Source organism: Pleurodeles waltl, chromosome 12, assembly GCF_031143425.1.
Source record: "Pleurodeles waltl isolate 20211129_DDA chromosome 12, aPleWal1.hap1.20221129, whole genome shotgun sequence".
Lineage (NCBI taxonomy): Eukaryota > Metazoa > Chordata > Amphibia > Caudata > Salamandridae > Pleurodeles > Pleurodeles waltl.
Genome location: NC_090451.1, coordinates 614,150,030 through 614,177,718, shown reverse-complemented (window position 1 = coordinate 614,177,718; position 27,689 = coordinate 614,150,030). Strand labels below are relative to the sequence as shown.

Here is a 27,689-nt window from a genome sequence, read left to right as displayed (position 1 = left end):
GGTTTGCAGTGCTAAAACCACCATCCTCCCAGCTTTCAGGAACAGGCAGACTTGAATCAGAAAACCCTATTTTTCAACACAATTTTGGCATTTTACTGGTACATACCCCATTTTTACTATTTTTTTGCGCTTTCAGTCTCCTTCCAGTTAGTAACAGAAATGGGTGTGAAACCAATGCTGGAACCCAGAAAGCTAAACATTTCTGAAAAGAAGACAGAATTCTTAATTCAGCAAAGGGTCATTTGTGTAGATCCTACAAGGGTTTCCTACAGAAAATAACAGCTGAAATAAAAAAATATTGAAATATTGAAATTGAGGTGAAAAAAACAGCATTTTTTCTCCACTTTTTACTCTGTAACTTTTTCCTGCGATGCCAGATTTTTGAAAGCAATATACCGTTACGTCAGCTGGACTCTTCTGGTTGCGGGGATATATAGGGCTTGTAGGTTCATCAAGAACCCTAGGGACCCAGAGCCAATAAATGAGCTGCACCTTGCAATGGGTTTTCATTCTAAACCGGGTATACAGCAATGTCTTACATTTGGAAGGAAAAAATTTAGAGAAAGACAAGGGACAATAACACTTGTTTTGCTATTCTGTGTTCCCCCAAGTCTCCTGATAAAAATGGTACCTCACTTCCGTGGGTAGGCCTAGCGGCCGCAACAGGATATGCCCCAAAACACACCGTGGACACATCACATTTTCAGAAAGAAAAAGAGCTGTTTTTTTACAAAATGCCTAGCTGTGGATTTTGGCCTCTAGCTCAGCCGGCCCCATTGGAAACCTAGCAAACCTGTGCATTTTTTAAAACTAGACATCTAGGGGAATCCACGATGGGGTGACTTGTGGGGCTCTGACCAGGTTCTGTTACCCAGAATCTTTTGCAAACCTCAAAATGTGGCTAAAAAAAACACATTTTCCTCACATTTCGGTGACAAAAAGTTCTGGAATCTGAGAGGAGCCACAAATTTCCTTCCACCCAGCGTTCCCCAAGTCTCCCAATAAAAATGATACCTCACTTGTGTGGGTAGGCCTAGCGCCCGTGACAGGAAATGCCCCAAAGCACAACGTGGACACATCCCATTTTTTGACAGAAAACAGGGCTGTTTTTTGCAAAGTGCCTACCTGTAGATTTTGGCCTCTAGCTCAGCCGGCACCTAGGGAAACCTACCAAACCTGTGCATTTTTTAAAACTAGAGACCTAAAGGAATCCAAGATGGGGTGAGTTGTGGGGCTCTGACCAGGTTCTGTTACCCAGAATCCTTCGCAAACCTCAAAATCTGGCTAAAAAACAAAAAACAAATTTTCCTCACATTTCGGTGACAGAAAGTTCTGGAATCTGAGAGGAGCCACAAATTTCCTTCCACCCAGCGTTCCCCCAAGTCTCCCGATAAAAATGGTACCTCACTTGTGTGGGTGGGCCAGGTGCCTGCAACAGAATAAGGCCAAAAACTTGTAGAGCTAGAGGGGATGGCACAGCGAGTTGATAAGGACATAGGGGGTCATTCTAAGTTTGGCGGGCGGCAGTCGCCGCCCGCCAAACTTACGCCGCCAATTGACCGCTCCGCGGTCAAAAGACCGCAGGGGCCATTCAGACTTTCCCACCGGCCCAGCGGGAAAGGCCCTGCAACACAGAAGCCGGCTCCGAATGGAGCCGGCGGTGTTGCAGGGGTGCGACGGGTGCAGTTGTACCCGTCGCGATTTTTACTATCTGCTATGCAGACAGTGAAAATCATGCTGGGGCCCTGTTAGGGGGCCCCTCCACTGCCCATGCCAGTGGCATGGGCAGTGCAGGGGCCCCCAGGGGCCCCACAACACCCGTTCCCGCCATCCTGTTTCTGGCGGTAACAACCGCCAGAAACAGGCTGGCGGGAAGGGGGTCGGAATCCCCATGGCGGCGCTGCTTGCAGCGCCGCCATGGAGGATTCTCCCAGCCGGGGGAAATCCGGCGGGAAATCCAGCTGTACCGCCGTGGTCGGAATGCCAAATGAAGCACCGCCAGCCTGTTGGTGGTGCTTCCGTGGACATCCACCCTGGCGGTCTATGACCGCCAGGGTTGGAATGAGGGCCATAGTCTTCTTTTATACATCTTTAGGCTGACTCTGCTTTGGGGACCCACACAAGTGAGGTGTCATTTTACTTGGGAGACTGAGGGGAACACTGGGGAGTAGGAATTTTGTGCTGGAGCGGTGATCGTACAAACGAAAGTCAGGAAAATATGATTTTTTAAGCAAATTTTGAGGTTTGCAGAGGAGTCTGGGTAAGAAAATGTTGGGGGATCCAAGCAAGCCACACCTCCCTGGACTCCTTGGGGTGTCTAGTTTATTAAAAATGTCTGGGTTTGGTAGGTTTCCCTTGATGAAGGCCGCACCCAGGACCAAAAAAATAGGTGCCCCCTCCCCCCCAAACACAGGTAGTTTTATAATATATCATTGTGATGTGTCCACATACGTCTGTGATGTGCCAAACACTAAAATTGTGAAAAGAAACACACTTAGGTTATGAGAAAAAGACCCCTCACCCACCAACCAAGTTGGTGGCATGCTTCATCATCGGGGTCCCACCCAAGGCACCTAGCGTGTCACAGGTGTGCTGCGACGCCTGATTACAGCGGAGCAGGTTTTGTCATTTTTACCACACATACTGGTTGGATTTGGCACGGTGAGTGATGGTTCAGTGGATCAAATTTTATTAACAAGAGATTTCACAAAAATGAAATGCACTGTTAATAACTGAAAGACAAAAAACTGAACCAATGACTCACAGCTCGTGAGCTGTAAAGCCACGGCAAGGCACCAACCGCTTTACAGTCCATTCACATACCTTTCATACATGACATGCACAAGACCATTCACGCCGCCAGCCACGGGCTCAGCACACTAAAACACTGGCATCGACAGACAGCGCCACTCAAGGGCCCATCACTTACATACACCCACATGCCTGATACAACAGTCACACCAGCTGATGGGAGTGTGTGGACTGGTGTTTGGCTGGCAGTGTGTTGCAGTAGCCAACAGCAAATCAATATGTACACTATGCACACCCTCAGCCAAGCCCCACTCCACACACATCACTTTTTTTTTGTTTAAACCCCTAACTAACTAGAAATAATTAAAAAACTACAAACACAAAAGCTCTAACTAAGTACACAACAGAAATGCTAACCATGAAACTGAACACATGAAAATACAAAACAGACATGAGTTTACACTCATGGTTGTTCCCAGTAATTCTTCTGGGTGTGGTAATTCTTAAAACAACCACCGACACACAGCCCAGGCTTTGAAGGACAATTTGGGCAGTACATTCGAGTCTCCCTCCGGATACCTCTTCAAAAACACACTCTACATTTCTTAACTGGAAAGTCTTTTTTGGGTGTGGGAGGAATGTGCTCAGCAAAGTGGCGATCTTTCAATCTAGCCACATCCTCCACCACTGCTTCTCTAGGAACTCTGGCCTGTTCCACCACAATAAGGCTCTCTATCACTGGCTCCTGAAATTTCATAAATGTCATCTTTGACTCTGGAGACCTATCCTTAAATACAATAAAAGCATTAAAAGTTGCTAAGTGGAAGAGGTGAATTGCTTACTTCTTATACCAAATGTAAGACTTGCAAATAGCAGTATAAGGTTCCAACATCTGATCAACTCTATCTAACCTCCCATGTGCTTATTATAATGTAAAATACACACAGGTTTGTGCACTTCAGCAACCTGGCCCCAAACAGTCACAGGGGAAGTACTCTCATCATGGATGGTACTTAGCATGTAGACATCCCTCCTCTCTGAAAACTTCAAAGCTAGCAGCTCATCATTCCGCAAGGCACTGCACTGTCCCCTCTGAAGTTTTTTTTTTTTTTTTACAGACAAGTTCCCTTGGATAGCCTTTCCGGTTACAACGAATTGTGCCACAAGCAACAGTGTCCACTCTAAACAATTCCTTGAACAACTGCACTCCAGTGTAAAAGTTATCTACATACAAATGGTGACCTTTGTTGAAAAGCCTACTAAGTTCCCACACAATTTTCTCAGTAACTCCAAAAGTGGGAGGACAACCAGGGGAGTCAATACTGGAATCCCTACTGGTGTAGACACGGAAATTATACACATATCCTGTACTACTTTCAGACAGCATATACAATTTAATTCCACATTGTGCCCTGTTGCTAGGAATGTACTGCCTAAAAACCAAACAACCCTTGAAGAGGACCAAAGACTCATCCACAGCTATTTCTTTGCCTGGAACATTATTGTGTTATTTGTGCCTTCCTACTTCTTTTGACCTGATCGCTTTACCTTCTCTTTTCCTCTGCCGCTCTGCGCACTGCCTGTCTGATTTCGTGCCTTCCCACTTCTTTTGACCTGATCGCTTAACCTTCTCTTTTCCACCGCCGCTCTGTGCACTGCCGGTCTGATTTCGTGCCTTCCCACTTCTTTTGACCTGATCGCTTTACCTTCTCTTTTCCGCTGCCACTCTGTGCACTGCCTATCTGATTTCATGCCTTCACACTTCTTATTGACCTGAACGCTCTATCTTCTCTTCTCCGCTGTGCTCTTCCGCTTTTGACCTGACCTCTGGCTCGCTCGTTCTTCTGCTGTTCTGTGCATTGTCTGCTTCTCATAGTTTTTGCCTTTTTTCCCACTGTTTTGCCGTCTTCGGGTCATCTCGACCCTTGTGCGCTCCCACGGCTCAGTTTACTCCCCGCCGCTGCGTCCCTGCGTCCCTGCCCCACCTCACGCCCCTATTCGCTCTCCCTTCCCGCCCGCCTCCCAGCTGCCCCTCCCTCCCACCTCCCCCTCTTAATGGCGGTCTCTGCGCATCCGCAGAGGCAAGCCTGTCTGTACCCATGCGCGCCTGGACTGCGCCCAGCGCCTGTCCCCCTGGCCTGTCCGACGCTATTTTCACTTCAAGCCAACACGTTACCTACACCCACACCACCAAACTCCAATGGACGGATCACCATTGCGTCCACTTCTCCTACAACAAACCACACACACACCACCACCAACACACCACCCCCTACTGCATCTGGGACAAGATCCCCACTGAGCTCCTGAAGTCCCAACTGACACAAACCCCCCCGCCAACAACTCCGACACCAACACCGCCACACACAACCTCAACAAATGGATCAACACCTGTGCTGACGCTCTCGTGCCCCTCAGGAAAAACATCCCCACCCGCAACATCAAGAACACCCCATGGTTCACCCCTGAACTCCACTAGTCCAAACGCAAATGCCGCAAAGCAGAAAAATCTTGGAGACAAGAACCCTCGACCACTAACCTCTCCGCCCTCAAAGCCACCACACGCATCCACCACCAACTCATCCGCACCACCAAAAGAGCACACTTCAAAGAACGCATTGACAACAACTCACATAGCAGCAAGGAACTCTTCACCATCATCAAAGAGCTCTCCAAACTCAAAGCCAGCAACCGAGACCCCACGCACATACAAACCCTCTGCAACTCCCTCTCAAATCACTTCCATCACAAAATCCTGGACATACACAACAGCTTCACACCTCACACACCCACCACACGCGCCCTCTACCCACCCAACACTAACCCACCACACATACCCCCCAACCTACTCACCACCTGGGCCCCTACCACCAAAGAAGAAACTGAAAACACTATGAACTCCATTCACTCTGGCTCCCCCTCCGACCCATGCCCCCACCGAATATACAACAGGGCCAGCCCCGCCATCGCCCCCATACTTCGAGCCATTATCAACAGCTCATTCGAAACCGCCACCTTCCCAGACCTTTGGAAACACGCAGAATTCACCGCGCTCCTAAAAAAAAACAATGCCGACCCGGACGACCTCTCCAACTACCGCCCCATCTTCCTCCTCCCATTCCCAGCCAAGGTCACAGAAAAAATAGTCAACTCCCACCTATCCCACTTCCTCGAGACAAACCACACACTCGACCCCTCCCAATCTGGGCTCCGCAGGAACCACAGCACAGAAACCGGACTCATCGCCTGCACCGATGAAATCAGATCCAGAGTCGACATGGGTGAGACCGTAGCACTCATATTCCTGGACCTCTCCGCAGCCTTTGACACCGTTTGCCACCACATACTCCGCACATGCCTTCACGATGCCGGGATCAGACACAAAGCCCTGGACTGGCTCACCTCCTTCCTCACAGACATAACCCAAAACATCTGTCTCCCACCCTTCCAATCACCCACCACCAAAATCACCTGCGGAGTCCCACAAGGGTCCTCCCTCAGCCCCACACCCTTTCACATCTACATGACCCCTCTTGCCAACATCCTCAAACGCTGGCATCACTATCCTCTCTTACGCTGATGACACACAACTCATCTTCTCCCTCACCCGCAACCCCAACACCGCCAAATCCAACCTACACACCGCACTCCTCGACACCGCTGCCTGTATGACAGACAACCACCTTAAACTCAACTCCAACAAAACCGAAATAATCATCTTTGGCCCACACAAAAACACCTGGGACCCCTCGTGGTGGCCCACCACGCTAGGCCCCGCACCCATCCTCGCAAACCACGCACGCAACCTCGGCATCATTCTGGACTCCTCCCTCTCGATGACCAAACAAATCAACGCCCTCACCTCCCCATGCTTCAACACACTCTGCACACTGAAAAAAACATTCAAGTGGATCCCCACAGAGACCAGAAAGACAGTCACCCATGCACTCATCAGCAGCAGGCTAGACTATGGCAACGCCCTCTACGCTGGCACCACACCAAAACTCAAGCGCAAGCTACAGCGAATCCAGAACTCAGCAGCACGACTCATCCTCGACGCCCCCAGACATGAACACATCTCACCACACCTCAAAGCCCTCCACTGGCTCCCCATAGACAAAAGGATCACCTTTAAAATCCTCACCACGCAAATAAATCGCTCCACAACACCGGCCCAACCTACCTTAACGAAAAAGTGTCCTTGCACATTCCCACTTGCCAACTCCGCTCCGCCATCTCTCTCGCCACTGTCCCTCGCATCAAACACACCACCACCGGAGGCAGATCTTTCTCCTACCTAGTCCCCAATGCCTGGAACTCCCTCCCCACCCACCTCCGCAAGACCCAAGACCTCCTGCTCTTCAGGAAGAACCTCAAGACCTGGTTTTTCGAACAGTGATCGCCCCTCCCCCCGCACCCTACTCCTCCCCTCACCCCCCAGCGCCTTGAGACCCTCACGGGTGAGTAGCGCGTTCTATAAGTCTCTTTGATTGATTGATTGAACATAGACCTCTGAAAACCGATCTACAAAATGATCAAGGACAGGCCTAATCTTAAAAAAGACGGTCAGAATCAGGGTGATCTCGTGGCAAGGCTAATGCATTGTCAATAAAATGCAGCATCCTAAGAAGAAGCAAATACCGATTACGACTCATTGTTGCAGGAAGTATAGCTGTTGCCATCAAGGGACTAGTAGACCAATAAGAAGCCAGTGAAGGCTTCCTTATCAACCCCATCAAAAGAGTCAAACCTAAAAACCTTTTCATCTCCTCCAAATTTGTAGGAATCCACTGGGTAGCTCTAGAGTGCGGCCTAAGTCTAGCAGCGTTGTCCCTCAAATACTGCTCCGCATACAAATTAGTCTGCTCAACAATCTCTTCCAAAAACACATCATCCACAAATAACTCAAAGAAATTGACAGGTAAAAAGTTCTCAGTATTGACTCTACACCCCGGGAGACCAGTAAAGACAGGCAACTCTGGCTGCTCCATGTTTGGGGCAACCCAGAGTTCAAGTCTTCCAACGGGAAACCTTTTAGCCCCAGGTTGCTGTTCTAATGGCACATCAGTGTCCTCCTCTGAGACAGGCCCTTCATCTGCACTGAGTGTGGCTTCCTCATCAGAAGATTCCTCTCCGACAGAAACTTCACTGCCAGAATCCCTCACTTCCTCCTCTGCCTCAGATGCAGAGTCCGTCTCATAATCATGATCAGACAATGACTCAAAAAGCATACCAACCACCTGCTGAGTGGTCATCCTGCAGCTAGCCATGATCTTTCCTATGAAAATTAACAGGACAAATGCCCCACCAACAACCAGCACTGTGTAAGATAAGTAATAAAGTGTAGCTTTATTAGTAAGAGTTATAAACTCAAAAACTATACCGCTCACTTGCCTGAAAAAGCTTGAATCACCAGCAACTACTCTGCGCAGACACAGCAATCACCAATGATATCCCACTAAAAAGAAAGAAAGAAAAGCAATTTAGAAATAAGACAGCTCAAATATCATTGTGCACAAATCTAAGGACAATTTCACACAAACCTGCATTTAGTACACCACCTACAAACATGTCATTCATGCATGGCAACAATACTCCTTTGGAGTAAATTGTTTTTACTTACCTAAAACATGCAACTATGCAAACCACAGGTCAACCACCGCCAAAACCGAAAGGAGCCACAGCAAAGAAAGCAAAAGTTTTGAACTAGAACAAAAAGGTGGAAAAAAATTATCACAAATGCAAATACTTCGTCAGTTGACAAACATCCCACCATCAAGCATTTAGAAATTGGTGCCTAAGTGCATTCTGCCATAGGGGCAGATAGGACTACTAAAAAAATAGGCCTATCTGCCCCAAGGAGGGCAGAAAATAACTTTAGTAGGGGACAAACTCAGACAATAGAGGGTAGGGAGGAGGGGCAGAGGTAGCTAGGTGACCACGGTGGGCATGCAGGAGGGGCAGTGGCAGCACAACTGACAGGGGAGGGCAGGGGACAGTGGGGCAGGGGCTGCAAACCAAACTATGCAGGACAGAGAGGATGTGGCAACACAACAGACCATTGAGGGAAGAAGGGAGAGGCAGTGCAACCATACACACCAAAAAACCTGATTCAGAAAGGAGACTCCCGGTGTTTAAGCCCAAAAGGTCTTTATTTTAGCACTCTCCCACCTTAAATTTCCTCTTTCAATGTAAGTCAATGGGAAAAATCTGTTGCCCAGATTTCTTTTAAATCTCCTTCTTACCAGTGAAAATGTTAGCATACATGGTACATTGGACCAGTGAGGACAGGAGGAATGGTCTAGGAACATCAAATCTGGCAATAGAGGGCAGAAGGGAGGTGGGCAGGAGCACCAAACTACCCTTACAGGGCAAATGCCAGGGGATGTGGCAGCACAATACACCACACAGTGCGGCACTACCGACCATGGAAAGCAATAGGGAGGAGCAAGGCCATGCACATGGACAATCGAGGGCAGTGGGGTAGGAGGCAAGTGAAGCAAGCTGACTGCACAGGGCAGGCAGTGGGGCAGTTGGAGCGCAACAGACGATTCAAGGCAGGAGGAAGGGGGCAGGGGCATGACAAGGGACCATGAAGGCACATGGGAGGGGAAGGGGCCCCCACTTGGACAATAGAGGGCAAGAGGGCATGGTGGGAGCAGTAAGCTCACCCTGTTGGACAGCAAGCTGGGCCCTGGAAGCACAACTCACCATTGAGGACAACAGGGAGCCTATAAGGGCATACTTATGGACAACAGAGGAATGGTGGGAGGGTGTTGGGGATACCAAGCTGACTACACAGTTCAGGTGGGATGGGCAATGGCAGCACAAAATACCATGCATGGCAGGCAGGAGGGATTGTGGCAGCACAACAGCCATGGTGAGCAAGATGGAGGGGCAAGGGCTTGCACAACATTGGAGGGCAGAAGGGAGGGGTTAGGGCCTGGACACAGACAACAGAGGGTAAGGGAAGAGGCTAAGGGCTTCATAACAGAACACGCAGGGTAGGCAGGAGGATCAGGTGCAACACAACAGAGCATGGAGGGCAGACGTGAGTGGAAGCAAAATGGACCATGGAGGGCAGGCACAGGCGGCAGCCATCTGACTAAGCTGTGCAGGCAGGAGGGGCAGTGGCAGCTCAACTGACTACCTAGAGTAGAGAGGAGGGGCAATCAGTTGGTGGGCAAAAAGGTGAGAGAAGGGGCATGCACACTGATATTAGATGGCGGGGGAATTAGGCTAAGCACTGAAGATAAGCAGGACAGCCTTTGACAGGGACATAGACTCGGGAAACAGAGGGCAGGAAGAGTGGGCAAGGTCAGCTAGCTAGCTAGAGGGCAGAGGCAGCAAATCGGACTATGACCCGCCAGAGGGAGGGGGCAGGTGCATGGACTTGGACAACAAAGTTCAGGAAGAAGGTGGGTACGGGCAGTAAGCTAACCCTGCAGGGTGGGTTGGAAGGGCAGTGTTAGACTAACAGCCAAAGGGCTAGGGATGAGAGGGTGGGGCATGGACAAAGAAGCTCAAGGAGGAGGGACAGGGACAGCAAGCTTTAGGGGGGATGGCACAGTGACAATGCCATGCCATGCAATGCATCCAACCACAACCCCCCCCCCCGAGTGCATTGTGATGGACATTTTACTTTACGTTTAAAAAAAAAAAAAAAACTAAAAATTCACTGAAAAAAACAAAGGTTAAAGTGACATTATAGGTAGGAATTGTAAAAATATCAAACTATACACTAAAGTAAAACCTTAGAAATTGACTGAGAAAAACAAAGGTTAGAGGGCTGTTGGAGTTAGATGAAAATGTTATGTAAGACATACCATTTGATCAAAACCACTGAAATTAACCAGATATAGGTATCTGAAGTAACTACAGCATGTGCCCTAGAGTAACTATAACTTGCACCCCCGCCATGCGCAGTATTGTCAACAGTGATGACATTTCAGATGTGACTAGGGATAACGTAAATGTAGTCTATGAGTAGGTCATGAGTGATTTAATATGAAGGGTAAATGTGGGGAGATCGGGTCCCTGGGGTCAATTGACTGACCGCAAACCACTAGTGCCCCTATTTCAAGGATCAGCGCCCATACCTCCAACGCACATCAATAAATGGCTGCTTCAATTGCAGTTATATGGCAGGAGAGTAGAATATCGACCTGGTGCAAATATTCAAGCAGATCGTCTCTAATGTCATCCCCGAACAGCCACTCAGAAGGCTGATGAAGTAGAGGGCACCAAAGAATATGTCTGATATGTTGCAGAATGATCCAGGCCACTCCCACTCTCTATGGACACCATTGTTTGTACCAACCAACCCATCAGTGTTTACAGCTGTCCATTGCCACACTCGACTCAGGCCAATTGCAGGAGGTAAAGACTCACATATCACCATGGATCCTTGAAGTGAAAAGATCTCTGGAATCTCTCGAAGCCCTGTTCAGTGGTCGGTGGTGATCACAAATATGGGTGCCTGTACACATATGCGTGAGATTGCTGGCAGGCCTAGTGTTTGACGATGGCCTCTTTTTAGATCTAGGAATATCTTTGCTCCGTGGCAGCAAGTGATTTGCTTGCGTAGACTACTGGCATACAGTCACCCTTTTGTTGCTGCTGGGAGACGACTGCCCCTAGTCCCTTTGGGCTGGCATTAGCCACTTGGTGGTTGGCTTCTGTGGGTCAGATTAGGACAGGGTGGTGCCTGCAGATAGGGCTTGGTTCATCTCCTGGAATGCTTCTTCTGATGTTTTCCCCCATGTCCAAGGAGATGTATCTTTTGTGAGGTCCCTGAGTGGGTGGGTAAGGTTGGTGAACTTGATGAGGTCAAGTATGAACCTCCCACAGTAATTCACTGAGATTGTGATACTCAAAAATAAATTGCAGAGGTGGAACCCAATCTTTTGGCCCTCAGAAATGAGCAATACCCTGTGCCAAAAAACGTGGTGAAAAGTCTTGGTATTCTCATGGATGAGGATATTTCCATGAAGCATCAGTTAGGTGCAGTCACCTCTGCTTGTTTTTTCCAACTCCGGAAAAGAAAGAAAATCAGCAATTATTATTCCTTAGATTCAGATTATTATCGAGCTTGTTATGTCCCAGGTTGATTATGCTAACTCTTTTTACATGGGACTTCCACAGAACTTGTGCCAGAGAACTCAAATCATCCAAAATAATCTTGCTATGTTACACCTTAATTGACAAAAATACACCGGCTCCCAGTAGCTCAGAGGACGACATTTGAAACTGGGTGTATCATTTTTAAATCACTAAATGGGAAGAGTCCTGCCTTAGTGTCCTTGTGAAATATACGCCTAAATGCAATCTCAGATCATTCCATGAAAAACCTCTAGAAGTCCGTAGGTTCAACAGGAAGAGACTTGGTGGCACCAGATTTGTTGCGATTGCCTCAAAGTTATGGAATTCCTTTCCCCCTCAGATTAGAGCATGAACTGCCTCTGTGAACTTCAGAACCCTGTTAAAAACCTGTTTTTTGAAACAGGCAGACAGCTAACTTTATATTACGTCTGCATCGATGCTTCAGTGCCATGAAACGCACTCTATAAGAACGTTGTAACATAACATAACATAACCTAACATAACATAAAACATAACATAACATAAAACATAACATAACATAAAACATAACATAACATAACAACCATGCCAAGAAAATTCCCGACCTCAGAGATATTTGTGGGAGCAGGAGTTTCTTGCACGTCACGCACCTTCTCCGGGTCAGGTGCTCCTCCATCAGCTGAGGAAGTGTAGGCAAAGAAACTGATGGTCTGTTTCATGAATTCTCATTAATCTCGGTTAAGGGTCAAACCTGAGTCTTGGATCCTCCAGAGGACTCCTCTCAAGCGTTTGTGATCTTTGCCAAATCAATCAGAGAACACCACGAAGTCATCACTGACATTAATGACACCTGATAGGCCAGCAAGCATTTCCTAGATGCTGTTCTGAAATACTTTGTGCTGGATATGCTGAAGTTGAGATGACGGTTTTGCCTGAGGCCCACATGAGTTGAAAATGTTATAGTTTATCTCGACTCAGGGTGAATTGTGGAAGTGGGATGACGCTCCCTTTTGATCGCTACATTTGGGCATCTCATGTCCAGGCAGATGCTGACCTCAACTGGCTGTTTTTGCTTCCTCACTACCACATGGTATTGAACTATTCAATTTCTCGGTTATGCCAGATCATTTGAGCTTCTCTAGTTCAAGTTCTGCTTCCACTTTTGGACTGAGATGGAAAGCTATGTGCCTGTGCTGCAGTGCCAATGGCTGAATCATCCGATTAACATGTAGCTTCACCTCTTTCCCCTTTAAGCATCTGATGTCCTGGAATATGGCATTGAGATTTCTTCTAATGGCACAACAAACACCAAATAGATCAGTTCTCAAAAGAGGCCACTGTGCAGCCGCTGATCAGAATGCCTTGGCCACCTCCGGCTACGTACACGTGGTGTATCTACCCTGGTGCCTTTGTGTGACACTGATGACTTGAAACATCCTAGCATGGGCAGTGGTTGTGATTGGCCATACACAAATATTTTCATTCTGACCTAGTTAAGCTGTGGAGTTTGGCTAATGCATGATACTTGTCTGCAGACATCAGGTCGATGGAAGTGCCCGTGTCTCTATAGTTGCAATGACCAGGTGGGTTCCTACACCTGTTTGGCACAGGGGGAGTGGGCGTTGAGTGGATTGTGACAGTCCTACAGTAAAGACGGTGTGGACAAAGTACTCTGCAACATTGTTGTCCATGTCTTCTGGTTCGCTCATGTCTTCAGGGGTTTCCGCTTCTCAAACTGCCAGACTTTGGCAAATTATTGTATTTGTTGAAGGCAGTGTATTACCTGCCGCTGACGGGTCAGTCGTTTGGTCAATTGGGTTGACCTCTGCGCTATCCACATGATCTGTAGTATCCACATGACCTTCTTGTGTCTGAAGGTCATCTTGTTTCTCTGGGCCATTTTGGGGCCTCTGTGATGTGGCATGTTTGGATGGCATTGACTGGGTCAGTCTTTATGACTCTGTGGAGAGTTGTTTCCATGTGCGAGGCTCTTGCTTTCAACAATTCTTTTGACCTTCCAGGGTTTACGATGGTACTGGAGTATGGTTTCTCAGAGTTTGGCCGATGAACATCCTTGAATGATCTGGCCCCTTTTTTCCTCTTGTTCATCTTGGAATCTGCACGTGCTTGCAAGCTGCTTGAATGTACCAAGGAATGTGTTGAACCATTCCTCTGGTTCCTGTCGGGCATGCCAGAAAACAAAATGTTCATAGTCCCTGTTGGCCAATGGTTCAAAGTGAGCATTCATGGCAGAAACCAACACTGCATATGTCTTGGGGGTCGCTCCCACTAGGTTTTTGTGCATCTTCTGTAAGTCCTTGCCACCCAGGTGAAGTAGGAGTGTGCAGCGTTGTTCTGTTGCTATGTTCGCACCTTCGAAACAGAACTGGAGGTGTTATACACAATCTTTCCTCACTAGACTCAGCACAAACACTATGGGAGGCTTACATGGTGGTGATTGATGGGCAGGGACTCTTCCTGCTGGTGGGGCACAAAAAAGAAAAGAGGGCAAAACTAGAGGCACTAGAACAGAAAATACTGAACAATGAGGTAGCCTTTGTAGAATGAGGCAGGCTGACGCTACACACGTCTTGGCTCTCAAACAACAGGAAAACTGAGATGTGGGGACTGACACGGTTAGGCTAAGGCATAAGGTGGTGCAACATAACCTCCATGAGGTGGGTGACAAAGCAGGGAAACAACTCCTGACACGGCTTGAGAGAAAGGAAAAGGTGGACATATAGATGAGCAGTATTCGCACTGACACCGGAACAATAGTGTGCGGTGGAAGGGGTGTGTCGGAGACCTTTACTATTATGCTCAGTTGTACTCCCCCCGTTTCGACTGCAACAGCATCAGACTCCTGTGAATTGTTGCCCGACATCCGGCTCCTAACTCTTACTTTCGAAGATAGGAAACACCTGGAAAAGGACCTCACTGAGGGGGAAATAGTAGGGTCAATCAGGAAGTTGAGGTGGGGCAAAGCTTTCATAGTCCGTATCTAGTTGTACAAGCTCATGGCCACTAAACTCGCCCTTTACCTAAAGAAGATTTATGAATAGAGTCTTAGTGTAGGATTGCTACCACAGAACCAAAGGCAGCCCTCCATAATGGTCCTACGTAAAGCGGGCACATCAGTGGACGACTCTGCTTCTTTTCAGGCCTAATTTGCTTCTCAACGCTGAAATCAAAATTTTGCTTAAAGTATTGGACTGTCGTCTGCTTTCAGTCATTACCACAATAGTCCACCCAGATCAAACTAGCTTTATTCCATGTTGAAGCACAGTGTTAAACTTGCGGAGGGTTCATCGCGTAATGTGCCAGACCAGACGCATATGGGAGGATTCTATAGTCCTCTATCTTGATGCCTGTATGGCTTTCGACATGGTTGAGTGGCCATACTTGTTCAAAGTCTTGATGCATCTAGGTTTCAGACCCAACTATTTGGAATGGATATGGCTTCTTTATGCTTCTCCTTTGGCTCAGGTGGTGCTCAATGGTGAGACATCCTGTGTATTCAACCTCCAGCATAGCACTTGACAGGGATGTCTATTTTCCCCTTTAATTTTCGCTGTTATGTTGGAACCTCTTGCGGCTTGGATCAGAATTGATCCACTGGTCCGTAGTCTGCATTGGTTAGAACATTGGGAGGACAGAATATCACTCTACGCTACAGCTGACCCTAGATAGGATTATGCACATTCCGGCCCATTTTGAACGATACTCCAGCTATACCATGAACTGGACGAAGTCTACGATTTATGGCTTAAAGAGAAAGTGCCAGGTTTGCCTCAGGTTTGTGATGCTCGGATGGTCAGTGATGGTTTCCCCTTCCTGGGTATTCACGACACCCCCAATCCCACCCAATTCCATTCCCATAATTTATGTCCTCTCCTAGCACGATTGAATGATGTGCACCACTAGAGAGCTCTGCCACTGTCATTGCTGGGCAAGGCAGCACTCTTTAAGATGATGGGTCTGCCCCCTTTCTCTACGCACTGCATAATACACCCTTTCCTGTCTCTGTGCCTTATTTCAAAGCAATTGATACTGAACTCAGAACTCTACTATGGTATGGTGGGCCGGCAAGAATAACTGGCCAGGGGGGTGGTATGATGGGGGCATTGCCGAACCATACATCCAAAAATGTTACTGGGCAGCACAACTCACGACCATTAATTCTTGGGTCCACTCTCTTCCAGACAACCAAAAATGGCTCTATCTTATCAAGACCATAATAATTGTCTTGATGGCACCCTACCACATACAATATTACACATTAGGTTAGGTCTCTGAGTAATGATGGTCCTACCTCACCTTTATTGGCCACATATACACTGCACCCTGATGCAGAAACCTTGGCAGTAGCTGAGGTTTGCTGCTTAGATACAGAGCTCACTCAATATACAGACTGTTAGTACAGTTTGTAATGCACACATTAAATACAAACCCAGAATGTAATGCCCCAGCGCAACCACATGCAGTCAAACCAGACAATAATCCTGCAACTGTACATTCAATCATGGTTAAAGTTCCCACCAAGCGGGAGGAAATTCCGTTCTTGTTAGCTCAAAAAATTAATGCGCTGGAAGCAGTTTTTCCCCATACCGGTCCTCAGGACAAACATAGAATACTCACTATGTGTTTTCCATTTGAGATGGTTCCCATAATACGTAACCAACACTTGGGGCACAGTATTTGACACACTTTATACTACTGCACACAGTACGCCAACACTTGCCAATCTACTGGAGGTATTAAAACACATTCAAGATGAATACTGGGCTGCCCCAGCCCTAGATTTGAGGTTGCAATTAGTGGTAAATTTTGCTACTGGGTCTTAAATTATATTAAGTAACCTTAGGGGGAGGCAGTTGCACTAGCAGTGTGCATGCAGCAGTGGGATGTTTCTGCATCGGATCAAGAACGTGGCCTGCCAAAGATTATCGCTGAGACCTACTCTAGTATTGATCAAGATAGTCTGGGGCCAGACCCATTAAACCACAACTACAGGGTAGATCTAATAAAGATTCTACCAAGCAAGCACCTGAAGGTTCTAAACATAAACGCTGGGAGAAAAAAGAAAAGGGAGATTCTCTACATTCTGAGACCCCTCAAAATCATTATAATCTTAGAAATAGAGATAATATAAAAATGCCTGACCGATATCAGTATACCGATACCCGCCAATCTCGTTCCTTTTAGGACACACCAGAAAAACGCAGTGAGAGAGGTGGGCGGTCAGAGTAGCGAACAGAGTACGCAAAACCGAGCAACAACCCTTGTCTGAAGTTTCTGTTAAGAAGGAAAAGAAACCTCCCCAACAAGAACCCCAGTTCAAAAAGAAAAAAGTGAGAGCACCTGCAATACGACATGCCACTCAGGAAGAGGGCTTTGCTGAAGAACACGAAGTGGGCTCTAGCACTGCTAGACAGTGTAGCACAGGTCACAATAGTTCACCAGGATCTTCAAGAGTATCTGGAGGTGAAAGCAACTGATGGCTTCTTACAAGTTGAGACTGCGGACAATCAGATCTCCACGCCCGACAGGGTGTATAAAGTAACTATACAGTTAGGAGGAGACATTGAACGCACAATCAATGCTATCTTTTGGGACTGCGTCATTACCATTTATGATATATTAATGGCCAAAAAGGACTAGCCACCAGATTTGTCAGGGATTTGCCAAAATAGACTACAGGTTCAATTCATTAAAAAAAAAAAAAAAAAAAAATAGCCTTCCTTAGTGTCCTGTTCTTGGGATTCGAATTATCAGATTAAGGCAAGAGCCTAGTTCCTCAATCTTTAGAAAAATGCACACAACTACAACATTCAAACACCATCAAAAATCTCTAGTCTTTATTGGGCTTTTTAAGCAGAACATTCATTCCAGATTATGCAAAACGCATTAAACCTTTAAATGACTTGATACGTCCTGACTTTTCCAGTAAATACTGGACAGTTAAGCACACGAATTCTCAGAGCATTACAACAGGACATGCTTGCAGCTAAACATTTACACACAAGGGACAACAAAAAACACTTGGTTATCAGAGTAATTGCTGGTGCCATTGGTTTCACCTATGTAACATTCAATGAGGGTGAGACCATCCTGAATGCAAACAAATCACATTTGTCCACCACAGCAAAACAACGCTTTGACCCGTTGAGAAAATTCTAACTGCTATACAGATGGCGGCTGTCATCAAGACATTTGCGCTTCAAGTTGCGAGGTCCTCTGCAGAAATATAGTCCCTTTTGAGTACAAACGTTCTGAGACACTTTGGTGACTTTATGGGATGAATATTTAACATGTTCAGTACTACTGGAATCGCGCATTTCCTTAAGGCTGTCAGTTCCAGTTTCGTTCACACTTTTTCCTCTATGTTTGACCTAATACCTTCAGCTGTACACTCAATATTTTCGAGTGATTTTGGGGAATTTACTATTAATTTGGCAAAAGAGGTTGCATTTTGCTGTTGCTATTTTTTCTGCTCAATGGCTGTCCCTTCACAACAAGGAGGACTGAAAGCGTTTCCACCAGCGCAACTGTGCTTGAACGCATGATGCAGTATTTCAGGGGACCACTCCGGGAACAACTGAAGTGCAACTGGTCTCTGTCATTTAGACTGATTTTGGATTGTGTGCAGCCCATATTTTGATGCCTTTGGTGCCTTATCGAATCTGCACTGAAAGTCTATTTCTACATTGCACTTATTCTACATTGCATTGGACACTGATCTGCTGATGTTCTCGATGAGGGCTCGTTACCAGACATGTACGTTGAGGGTGCGTTTGCTACGGGAAGCTGTCTATGAGCTGCCTTTTGTGGGTAATGCAACTCTTAACTCCACATTAGACACAAAACTGAATGCTGCTGCCTCAGCTGGAGCTGAGGCTTTGGCACATGAGTCTCTATGGTTTTCCTTGGAAACAATTTTTATATTTTACCACCTTCCAAAGCACAAAATTTCCTGTCTTCAATTGTCCTGGTTATAATTGATAATTTTAAAAATGACATTGACTTTTGAATTCGGTTTTATTGGCGCCACTACTAATGTTTTAAATTGGCCATTTTTTTAATCCATGCTCAAGTGTCTTTTAACTTGTCATTATTGACATTCACGTCTTATGCTTTTATAAATAGATCTTAATAGCTTTTACACATTTTAGGCTTTGAACCACCTTTGCATTAGCAAGGGGAGGGTGTTGTATAGCTATTTTAGCCATGTTTTAGACATGTTATTGTAGCAAACTAGGCCTGCCATTGTACACTCTAGCTCAGTTACATTTTATTCAATATCACTTTATTTTTATAGCATTAGCCACATTTGTGGTGGTGTTTTATTTCCCCTATCTATTTGTTCCTTTGCCTAAGAAAGGCTGCAGTCAGATAGGGTTGCCAGCAAAAGTGGTACGCTGTGTCTCCAACAATAAAAGAAACATACAAATTCTTACTTGGGGACCTTTTCTTAGAACATCAACTGTTTTATTATAAAAACACTTCTTTGTCTCATGCACAGTAGAGTGAGATTCCAGCCAGATGACCACGACTGCATACTGATTGCTGAACGTCTTCGCTACAGCTGTTTGCTTAGACTGCTGAATCCCTGTCCTATGTGGTGTTGGTGTCTTTCTAGTCTACAGGCTTCCTTACTCGGGTATGGGGGATGATGTCTTCCCAGGGGGGAAATCTGAAGGGAGGATTAGAGCTAATCATGCTGTGCTCTAACATAGCTTAGGTAAGAAATATATCTATCTTTCCTAGTGAAAGTATGGTGGGACTGCTTTTGTGTTTCACACTCCTTGTCACCATTTTGCTTTTAGTGTACATGCAATTTTTCTAAGTTGCAGTTACTTCCATAAAACCCTATTGAACTACGCTTCTCTTTGTCTTTGCATACGTGAGACTAATGCAACTGAGAGAAAGGGATGAGATTTGATCGACCACGATTCCCCTGAGGAGTCCTTTCTGTAGTGCTCTTGGTTACCACAATCACCCCTGCTCTTAGGCAGAGATAATGTGCTGCTAGCTAGCTGAAAATCCAGATTAGGCCGACAGGTGTCGCATGGTGTGCAATTGTACCCACAATTCAGGTGATTCTGCTGTCCAAATCTAGTAGCCTCATTAGGCTAATGAGAACCTACGCGACAGCGCTAAAGCTGCTCCTACTCCACTGTATCCTTACTGGAATCTGGGGACCCCCACTGAATCATTACTAGAAGCTGGAGGCCCCCTGATCTAAGCAATCTATTTTATTTTAACTTCAACACTACACAAAAATACAAAAACAACTATACACCAACAACCTGCTTAAATTTTGAAATATTTTATTTAATTCACAATCAAATACAGAAAATGTTTCCACATTTCTAATTTTGCTTCTTTATTTCTATATACTTTATTAATTGTAATGTATTAATTCAAATATTAGTTAATTTGGTAACACAGTTGGGGACCCTCTGTGTAGGCCTTGCAGGTTCCCAGGGGTCCGAGTGCCACAGTTTAAGAACCACTGGTGTAGCAGGAATGTTGCATAAATGACTTGCATGAAACAGTGGTGGACCCTGCACTACTATGGTAAATTGATATGAAAGAGTGTCAAATCGGACTTCATTAAACAGGTCTTTCTAGAACATCTCAAAGTAAACTAGCAGGAATCATTTTGGTTTTTAGATAGTGGAAAGACGTTTAGCATTCTTCACAATTAGAACACAAAGGTGCCGAAGTTTGTAGGGTGAATGAAAGGTGCCCCAATACAAATAATAGTCCACCTGATAGCCCTCTAGTCTCCCTAGTCTCCTTTTGATACTATAGGAGAACTGCACTGAATGTATAAATCTCCTCCAACTTCACTTTTTGCTTTCAACACTGGACCACAGCAGATATATATATATGTGTATATATATATATATATATATATATATATATATATATATATATATATATATATATATATATATATATATATATATTTATTCACTGAAAAAAACTACAACCAAAGGTTACATGGGCGTTATAGTTAGATTCTGAATTTACTCACACAAAACCATAGAAATTCAGCAGTTATAGTTACCTGAGCTAACTGGTACTCCCGTAATGCACTGCTTGTGACCTCACATATTACATCACTCATGACATGGTCAGAGACATCACTTATAATATCTCATATGACATCACAGATTTTTCAGTGAATTTCTAAGTTTAGAAACAATGTTATTTCGTGCCTGTTATAATGTCCCTGTAACCTTTGTTTTCTACAGTTAATTTCTAAGGCATTTTTTATTCTATTTCCTAACTATACCATCACTGTAACCTTTGTTTTTTCAGTGAATTTCTATGTTTTTTTTTTAACATATAGTAATTTTAATTACTGTACATTAATTCAACCACAGCTGCGCGCGGTGGAGTTCGGCCAAAGGGCCCTGCCCTGAGGCCAATCCCCTATAAGCACCCAATCGTGCACGTACTTCGCCCATGTGCAAAGGAGGTTTCCCACAAGACCTGGCCTGCAGCCAGACCATGCGGCCAACACCACCCAACCATCGAAACCCACCCTGTGCACAGCCCTTTCACTGTGCGCAGCGGGAGTTCGCTGCAGCTTCTCTGGGTGTGAGACTAGGTGTGAAAGAGTGTATCTGGGGGTTGAGAGTTGTTGAGAGTTGCTGTCAGATTGTCTGAATGGACGTGAGAGTGCGTACATCAATGTTTTAGTGGGTGCGTCAGTCTGTGCATGGGTCTGAGACTGGGTGCATCAGGGTGCCAGTGGGTCTGTGAGTGGGTGCATGAGTTGGTGCGTGAATGTCGGAGTCGGTCTGTGAGTGGGTGCTTAAGTATCTAAGTGGGTGTATGAGTGGGAGAAATTGATTGAAATACGGAAAGAGAGAAAGAAAGAGAGAGTTTTTTAGGCTTTACTATCTCATATACTTAGAATGAGATATTTTTGTTACATTTAACAGAAAAAAAGTATCTAATATATTTAAAAAAGTATATTTTTTTATTTTAAAAAAATTAACCCCCATAGCTTAGTGTAAAGGTCTGTGACCTTTGCACCTAGCTATGGTTTCTTTTCAGCCCGTTCTGTGCTTTATATTAAAAAAACAAATAAAAAAGTAGGAACCCTGGGTCCTTACCTTTTTACTTATTAATTTATTCCTTTTTTATTTATAGTGTAATTATTTAGTCCTTTATGGGCTACGTGGGACCGCAAGGGCTCCCCCCGCAGACCCTAATTTAAACAAAAAAAATGTTTAATACAAGCCCTTGCGGACTACCTGGCACTGCGGGGGAAGCTTTAAGGCTTCCCTCACTGTGCCAGTGCTTCAGCAAGCACGGAGCTGCTTTGACAGAAGCTCCATGCTTGCTGAAGCAGTTCATCTCAGTCCACTTCATGCATGCAGAGGACAGAGATGAAACTTCGGATTTTGACCTGCTTTAAAGGTCTCGCTATCAAAACCTGAAGTGTTTGCTGTGGCTTGGATGTCCACCCCCGGTACATAGCAGGCGCCGGCCCTGGGGTGGGTGCCCCAGGGCCATCAGAGACCCCTCATCTTTTCCTAAATATGTGCCCAGTGGGTCGTGGTCCCAGGGGCAGCAGGGGGGCCACAGGGCCCCCACATTAATGAAGAGATTGCTCCGGGGAGCTGGTGATCACCAGGGTGTGGGGGGGCTAAGCAGCCCCTCACTCCAACTACAGTGTTGCCCCGGGGGTGGTGGTCCCCGGGGCAGGCGGGGGTCAGATGGAGCCACCCCCTTATATGATTGAAGCCCTGTGGAGGTGGCAGTCCCCAGAGCGGTGGGCACTGCCCCCCCCACCACATCTAAAAGGGAGATGGCGGTCCTTGAGGCATCGGGAGGGGGCCAGAAGGCCAACCCCGGAACATTAAACTAATGAAGCGCGGGAGAACACACTTTGTTTTTTTTAAAATTTGACAAGTGGGTTAGCTGATCCACCATGTGTCTGCTCGTAAAATGAAAATGTTTTAGCCCGGGGGGGAAGAGAGGTCTCTCTGGGACCCCACCACCAGAGCTAAGGGGTCACGATGTTCGTAAACTGGCCCTTTTTGTTTTTTTAACTTTTATTTTGGGACTTGGCTGAAGGAGCAGGAATACAAAATGTGGAAGAAAAAAGCAAATAGGAAGTGCTTAAATTAATGGAAAAGTAATGAGTGGGTAGGCACAAAGTTGAGTTAAAAGAAAGTATAATACATTGACAAACAGTGAAAGGCAAGGAGAAAGGGGACAAAAATAATGTTAAACAATGAGAAATCTGTGTGCAGAAAAATGTAATATTAGTAAGTGTATTCTTATTTTTTTGGATCCGTAGATCCTCCACAGAACCAAAAACAGACGGGCCGTACTCTATGATTCCTTGATGCGACCAGAATGGCTCAGTGGATCCGGAACTGCGGATTCAGCAAATTAAAAACACAAAAAAGATTAATTTATATATATATATATATATATATATATATATATATATATACACACACACACACACACCTATATAAGTGTATATTTTCTTTAAAGCAGTACTCATGATTTATCTATTTTGCTGATCCGCTAAAGGATCTTCATATTTGCGTAATGACACAACCAAAACCTGCTCACTTCAATAGCCATATAGGGACCACACTTTATCAATTAAACCCCACCCATATGCCCATTATTTGCTGATTTACACATCTAAATTAACCCCGCAGGGTCAGGAATCCTCTACTCTGACCCCTTCATAGGCAGTTCACCACATTACAGCCTCTACCTGGACCCCATCATAGACAGTGCAGCCACATTTCAACCCTAGGGACTGTTTCCCAATAGAACAAAATGACAGCCCCAACTTTCCCTGTCAGGTTGTGGTCAGCCAAAACTGTGTGTGTGTGTGTGTGTGTGTCAAGGTATGAGAGTGTCTGCCTGAGTCTGAGAGTGGGTGTTGGAAAATGGGTTATTGGTAGGGCAGGTAGGTACCTACACCTAGCAACAAGCCACTAACCTCCACATAGGTACAGTTAGGTCTCAGTAAATTAATCCCAGCTCAACCCTTGGTAGCTTGGCAACGAGCGTCAAGGCTTAACTTAGGAGACAAAGTGTAAAGCATTCAAATATCACAAAACAGTAATTAAATAAAACACAGGAAACAGTTTAAAAATCCAAAACCAATTTATAAAAATAGTTTATATTTTTATCTTTAAAATGACACAAAAACGATTAAAATCGGTTCAGGGGAACCGGAGATATGAATTTTTAAAGAATTATTACTTTTCTAGCGCTTAGAAACAAAAAGCGCCAATCGGGTCATCTGGTTGCACCTCGACCGGGGCAAAGTCAAACTTTCAGGCCGACCGCGATGGAGCCCTGCTCGGCTACAGGTCGCGGGAGGCCTCGGTTAAAAAGTTACCTTCTGACTTAGTCTTTATTTTGAAGTTTTTCTTCACCGGGACGAACCTGCCAGTTGAATCCGACCTCCTGGAGCCCTTGTCCGGATACGCGATGTGGGTTTCCTCGGTGGAGACTTTTACCTTCGGACTTAGTCGTTTTTTCGAGATGAAAATCCTTCGACCGGGGTAAACCTGGATCTTGATCCGACGTCCATGGAGCCCTTCTCGGATACGATGGCTGGGAGGTCCTGGTCAACTTTTTACGTTCGGACTTAGTCTCTTTTTTGGATGTTTTTCTTTACCGGGACGAACCACGAAGTCAGGCCGGGTCGCGGTTGAGGCAAGCCGGCTAGAATTTCCGCGGCGGGTCGGTCCCTCTCTGGAGCTTTTTTCCAAAAATTCTCAAATCTTTCCCAAACTTCTGGGGCTTCACCCAGATGTTCTTTTAAGGTTCTTTTGGGGTACACAGCTCACCCCAAGGGTCCAGAAGTTCTGTGATGGTCCTTGGGGGGTGCGGACTTCAACTCCCAGAATGCACCTGGCGCAAACTCCTTTTTGGCCACTGGACAGTGGTCAGCTGGTCGCTTTCTTCAGGAGTTGGTGCAGGGGACTCTGGTTTAGCAATTTTTCACCTGTAGCAAACAGGGAGTCCCTCCTTGAACCAGTTGAAGCCAGGCAAAGTCCTTCTTGTGGTGAAGCCCAAGTGTGCAGCTGGTGCAGTCCTTCTGAGTGCAGGGTCCAGGTGCAGGCCAGGGGTCCAGCAGGGCAGTCCTTCTTCTTCTTTAGTTCCTTTCTTGTTGAATTCTGGAGGGGATCTGAGGTGTGGGTGCAGGTCTGCTAGTTTTATCCTTGCTTCTGGGTGAAAAGCAGGGGGGCCCTGGTTCTCCAATCAGGGACAGGGTCGTCCCCCTGTGATGACCACTTCCTGGGAAGTGTGGCAAAAATCCATCCCAGAAGGCAACAGTCTCTAAAAATCCAAAATGGATGAATCTGATTTTTGGAGGAGAGATCTGGCTGAGCCCACCCACTGGTGTGGCTAAAAATCATAAACACACCCCTCTCCTGCCCTCTTCTAATCTAATCAAGGGGGCACCTAGCTGTCTGGGGTTGCAGGGTGTGGGGGTGTTGCTGGGTGCTCCAGATGTCCTTCTCTGCCTTTGAAGACCAGTTTGGCAGCCCTCCCCCTTCCTGCCTCACCATCTGCTGAGGGGAGATTCTCTCCCCCAAGCACATTCCTTTGTGTGAAGCCAGGCCACTTCACACCTCATTAAAGTAGCCTGGCAGAAGCTGCTGCAGGCTGGCCAATCAGAGCACAGTAGCAAAAACAATGCAGAGCTGAAATTGGCAACTTTTTAGGTAAAGTCTAAACTTTTTACCTGGACAAGTTATATTAAATCCAACAACTGGAAGTTGTGGGATTTATTACAACAATCAATTTGATACCAAATTCTTGGTATGTAACATTTAAGGAGACTTTACAATTTAAAATAAAGTCTGCCCATTCTAGCCTATGAAGGCCATTTACTTCAATGAGGGAAAAACGAATTTGGCTGTTTTTACCTCACCAGGGCTTATAAATCTATTTTTATAAAGTCCCTGCTTATAGTTACATGGCACCCAGCCCTAGGGGCACATAGGGCACACCTTAGGGGTGACTTATATGTAAAAATAAGGTAGTTTAAGACTTTGGAAGTACCTTTAATTCCAAAGTCGAATTTGCATATAACTTTAATTTAAAAGCAGCCAGCAAGGCAGGCTTGCTTTTAAAATGACACTGGGCACCTCAGCAATGCACCTAGGTGTGCACCACCTATGCTGTGGTCCCTAAACCTACATGCCATACCATATACTAGGGACTTATAGGTAGGTTAACTTAGCCAATTATAATTAGCCTAATTTGCATATCCATTTTACACAGAGCACAGGCCCTGGGACTGGTTAGCAGTACCCAGGGCACCTTTAAAGTCAGGAAAACCCCAGCAAAAAGTGGAAAATGGGGGCAAAAAGTTATGGGGCCTCTGCAATAAGCCCTGTTTTCTCACAGTGGGTGTGACAGTCTGTGTGAGAGTGTGTTTTTGGGTGTGGGTGTGTGTCTGGGTATGAGAGTTGGTGTGCTAGGGGGTGCATGGGTGTGAGTGTCTAGGTGTGAGAGTGCATATGAAGGGGTATGTCTGGGTGTGAGAGTGGGGTTGTCTAGGTGCGAGAGTGGGTGCGAGATTGTCTGGATGTAAGGGTGGCTGTCAAAGTGTCTGGGTGTGAGTGTGTGTGTCTGGGTGTGAGAATGGGTGTCTGGTTGTGCGAGTGGGTGTGAGTGGGAGTGACAGTGTCTTTCCGGGTGTGAGTGTCTGGGTGTGAGAGTTGGTGAGTGTGTGTGTGTTGGGGTGTGAGAGTAGGTTTGAGAGTGTATGGATATGAGAGTGAGTGTGTCTGGGTGTGAGAGTGGGTGCGAGAGGGTTTGTCTTGGTGTGAGAGTGGCCGTGAGAGGGTGTGTCTTGGCGTGAGAGTTGGTGCAAGATTGTGAAAGTGGGTGCAAGAGTGTCTATATGGGTGTGAAAGTGTGTGTCTGGGTGTGAGAGTGTCCTGGTGTGAGAGTGGGTGACAGAGGATGTGTCTGGGTGTGAGTGTGTGTGGATGGGTTTGAAAATAGGTGTGAGTGTTTAAGGGTGAGAGAGTGGGTTTGAGAGTGTCCGTCTATGGTTGAGAGTGGGTGTGAGTGTGTCTGGGAGTGAGAGTGGGTGTGAGTGTGCATGTTTGGGTGTGACTGTGTTTGCCTGGATGTGAGACTGTGTCAGAGTGTCTGTCTGGGGGTGAGAGTGGGTGTGAGAGTGTCTGGGTGTGAGAATGGGTGTGATAGTGTGTCTCTGGGTGTAAGAGTGGGTGTCAGAGGGTGTGTGTGTGGGTGTGAGAGCGGGTGCGAATGTGTGTGTCTGGGTATGAGTGTGGGTGTAAGCATGTGTTTCTGGGTGTGAGAGTGTCTGTGGGTGTGAGAATGTGTGTCGCTCTCTCTGGGTGTGACTGTGTCTGTGAGTGTGGATGTGAAAGTTTCTATCTGGATGTGAGAGCGTTTGAATGTGAGAGTGGGAGTATGAGAGTGTATGCGAGTGGGTTAATGTGTCTCTGGTTGTGAGTATCTGGGTGTGAGAGTGTCTATGTGAGGGTGAGAGTGGGTGGGAAAGTGTGTGTGTCTCAGTGTAAGAGAGTGTTAAAGTGGGTGTCAGAGGTTGTGTTAGGGTGTGAGAGGGTATAAGTGCATGTGTCTGGGAGTGAGTGTGGGTTTGAGAGAGTGTTTCTGGATGTGAGAGTGGTTGTCAGAGTGTCTTTCTGGGTGTGAGTGGACGTGAGTGTCTGGGTGTGATAGTGAGTGTCTGGGTGTAAGAGTGGATGTGAGAGGTGTGTCAGGGTCTGAGAGTGGATGTGAGACTGTGTCTGGGTGTGAGTGTGGGTATGAGAGTGTCTGCCTGGATGTGAGAGTGGGTGTGG

General features: G+C 46.2%; 1 protein-coding gene across 3 annotated transcripts in view; it reads left to right on the top strand.

Annotated features, from left to right (window-relative positions):
- The window catches only part of LOC138268342 (SLAM family member 5-like), a 160,895-nt gene that overhangs the window by 62,608 nt on the left and 70,598 nt on the right, over positions 1-27,689 (top strand). Inside the window, exon 2 of one of the 3 annotated variants that reach the window (XM_069217895.1) lies at positions 19,355-19,492. The exons of the other annotated variants lie outside the window; for them this stretch is intronic. The gene's annotated coding sequence lies outside the window, so the exon portion shown is untranslated. The remainder of the gene's footprint in view (positions 1-19,354; positions 19,493-27,689) is intronic. 3 annotated transcript variants of the gene reach the window in all.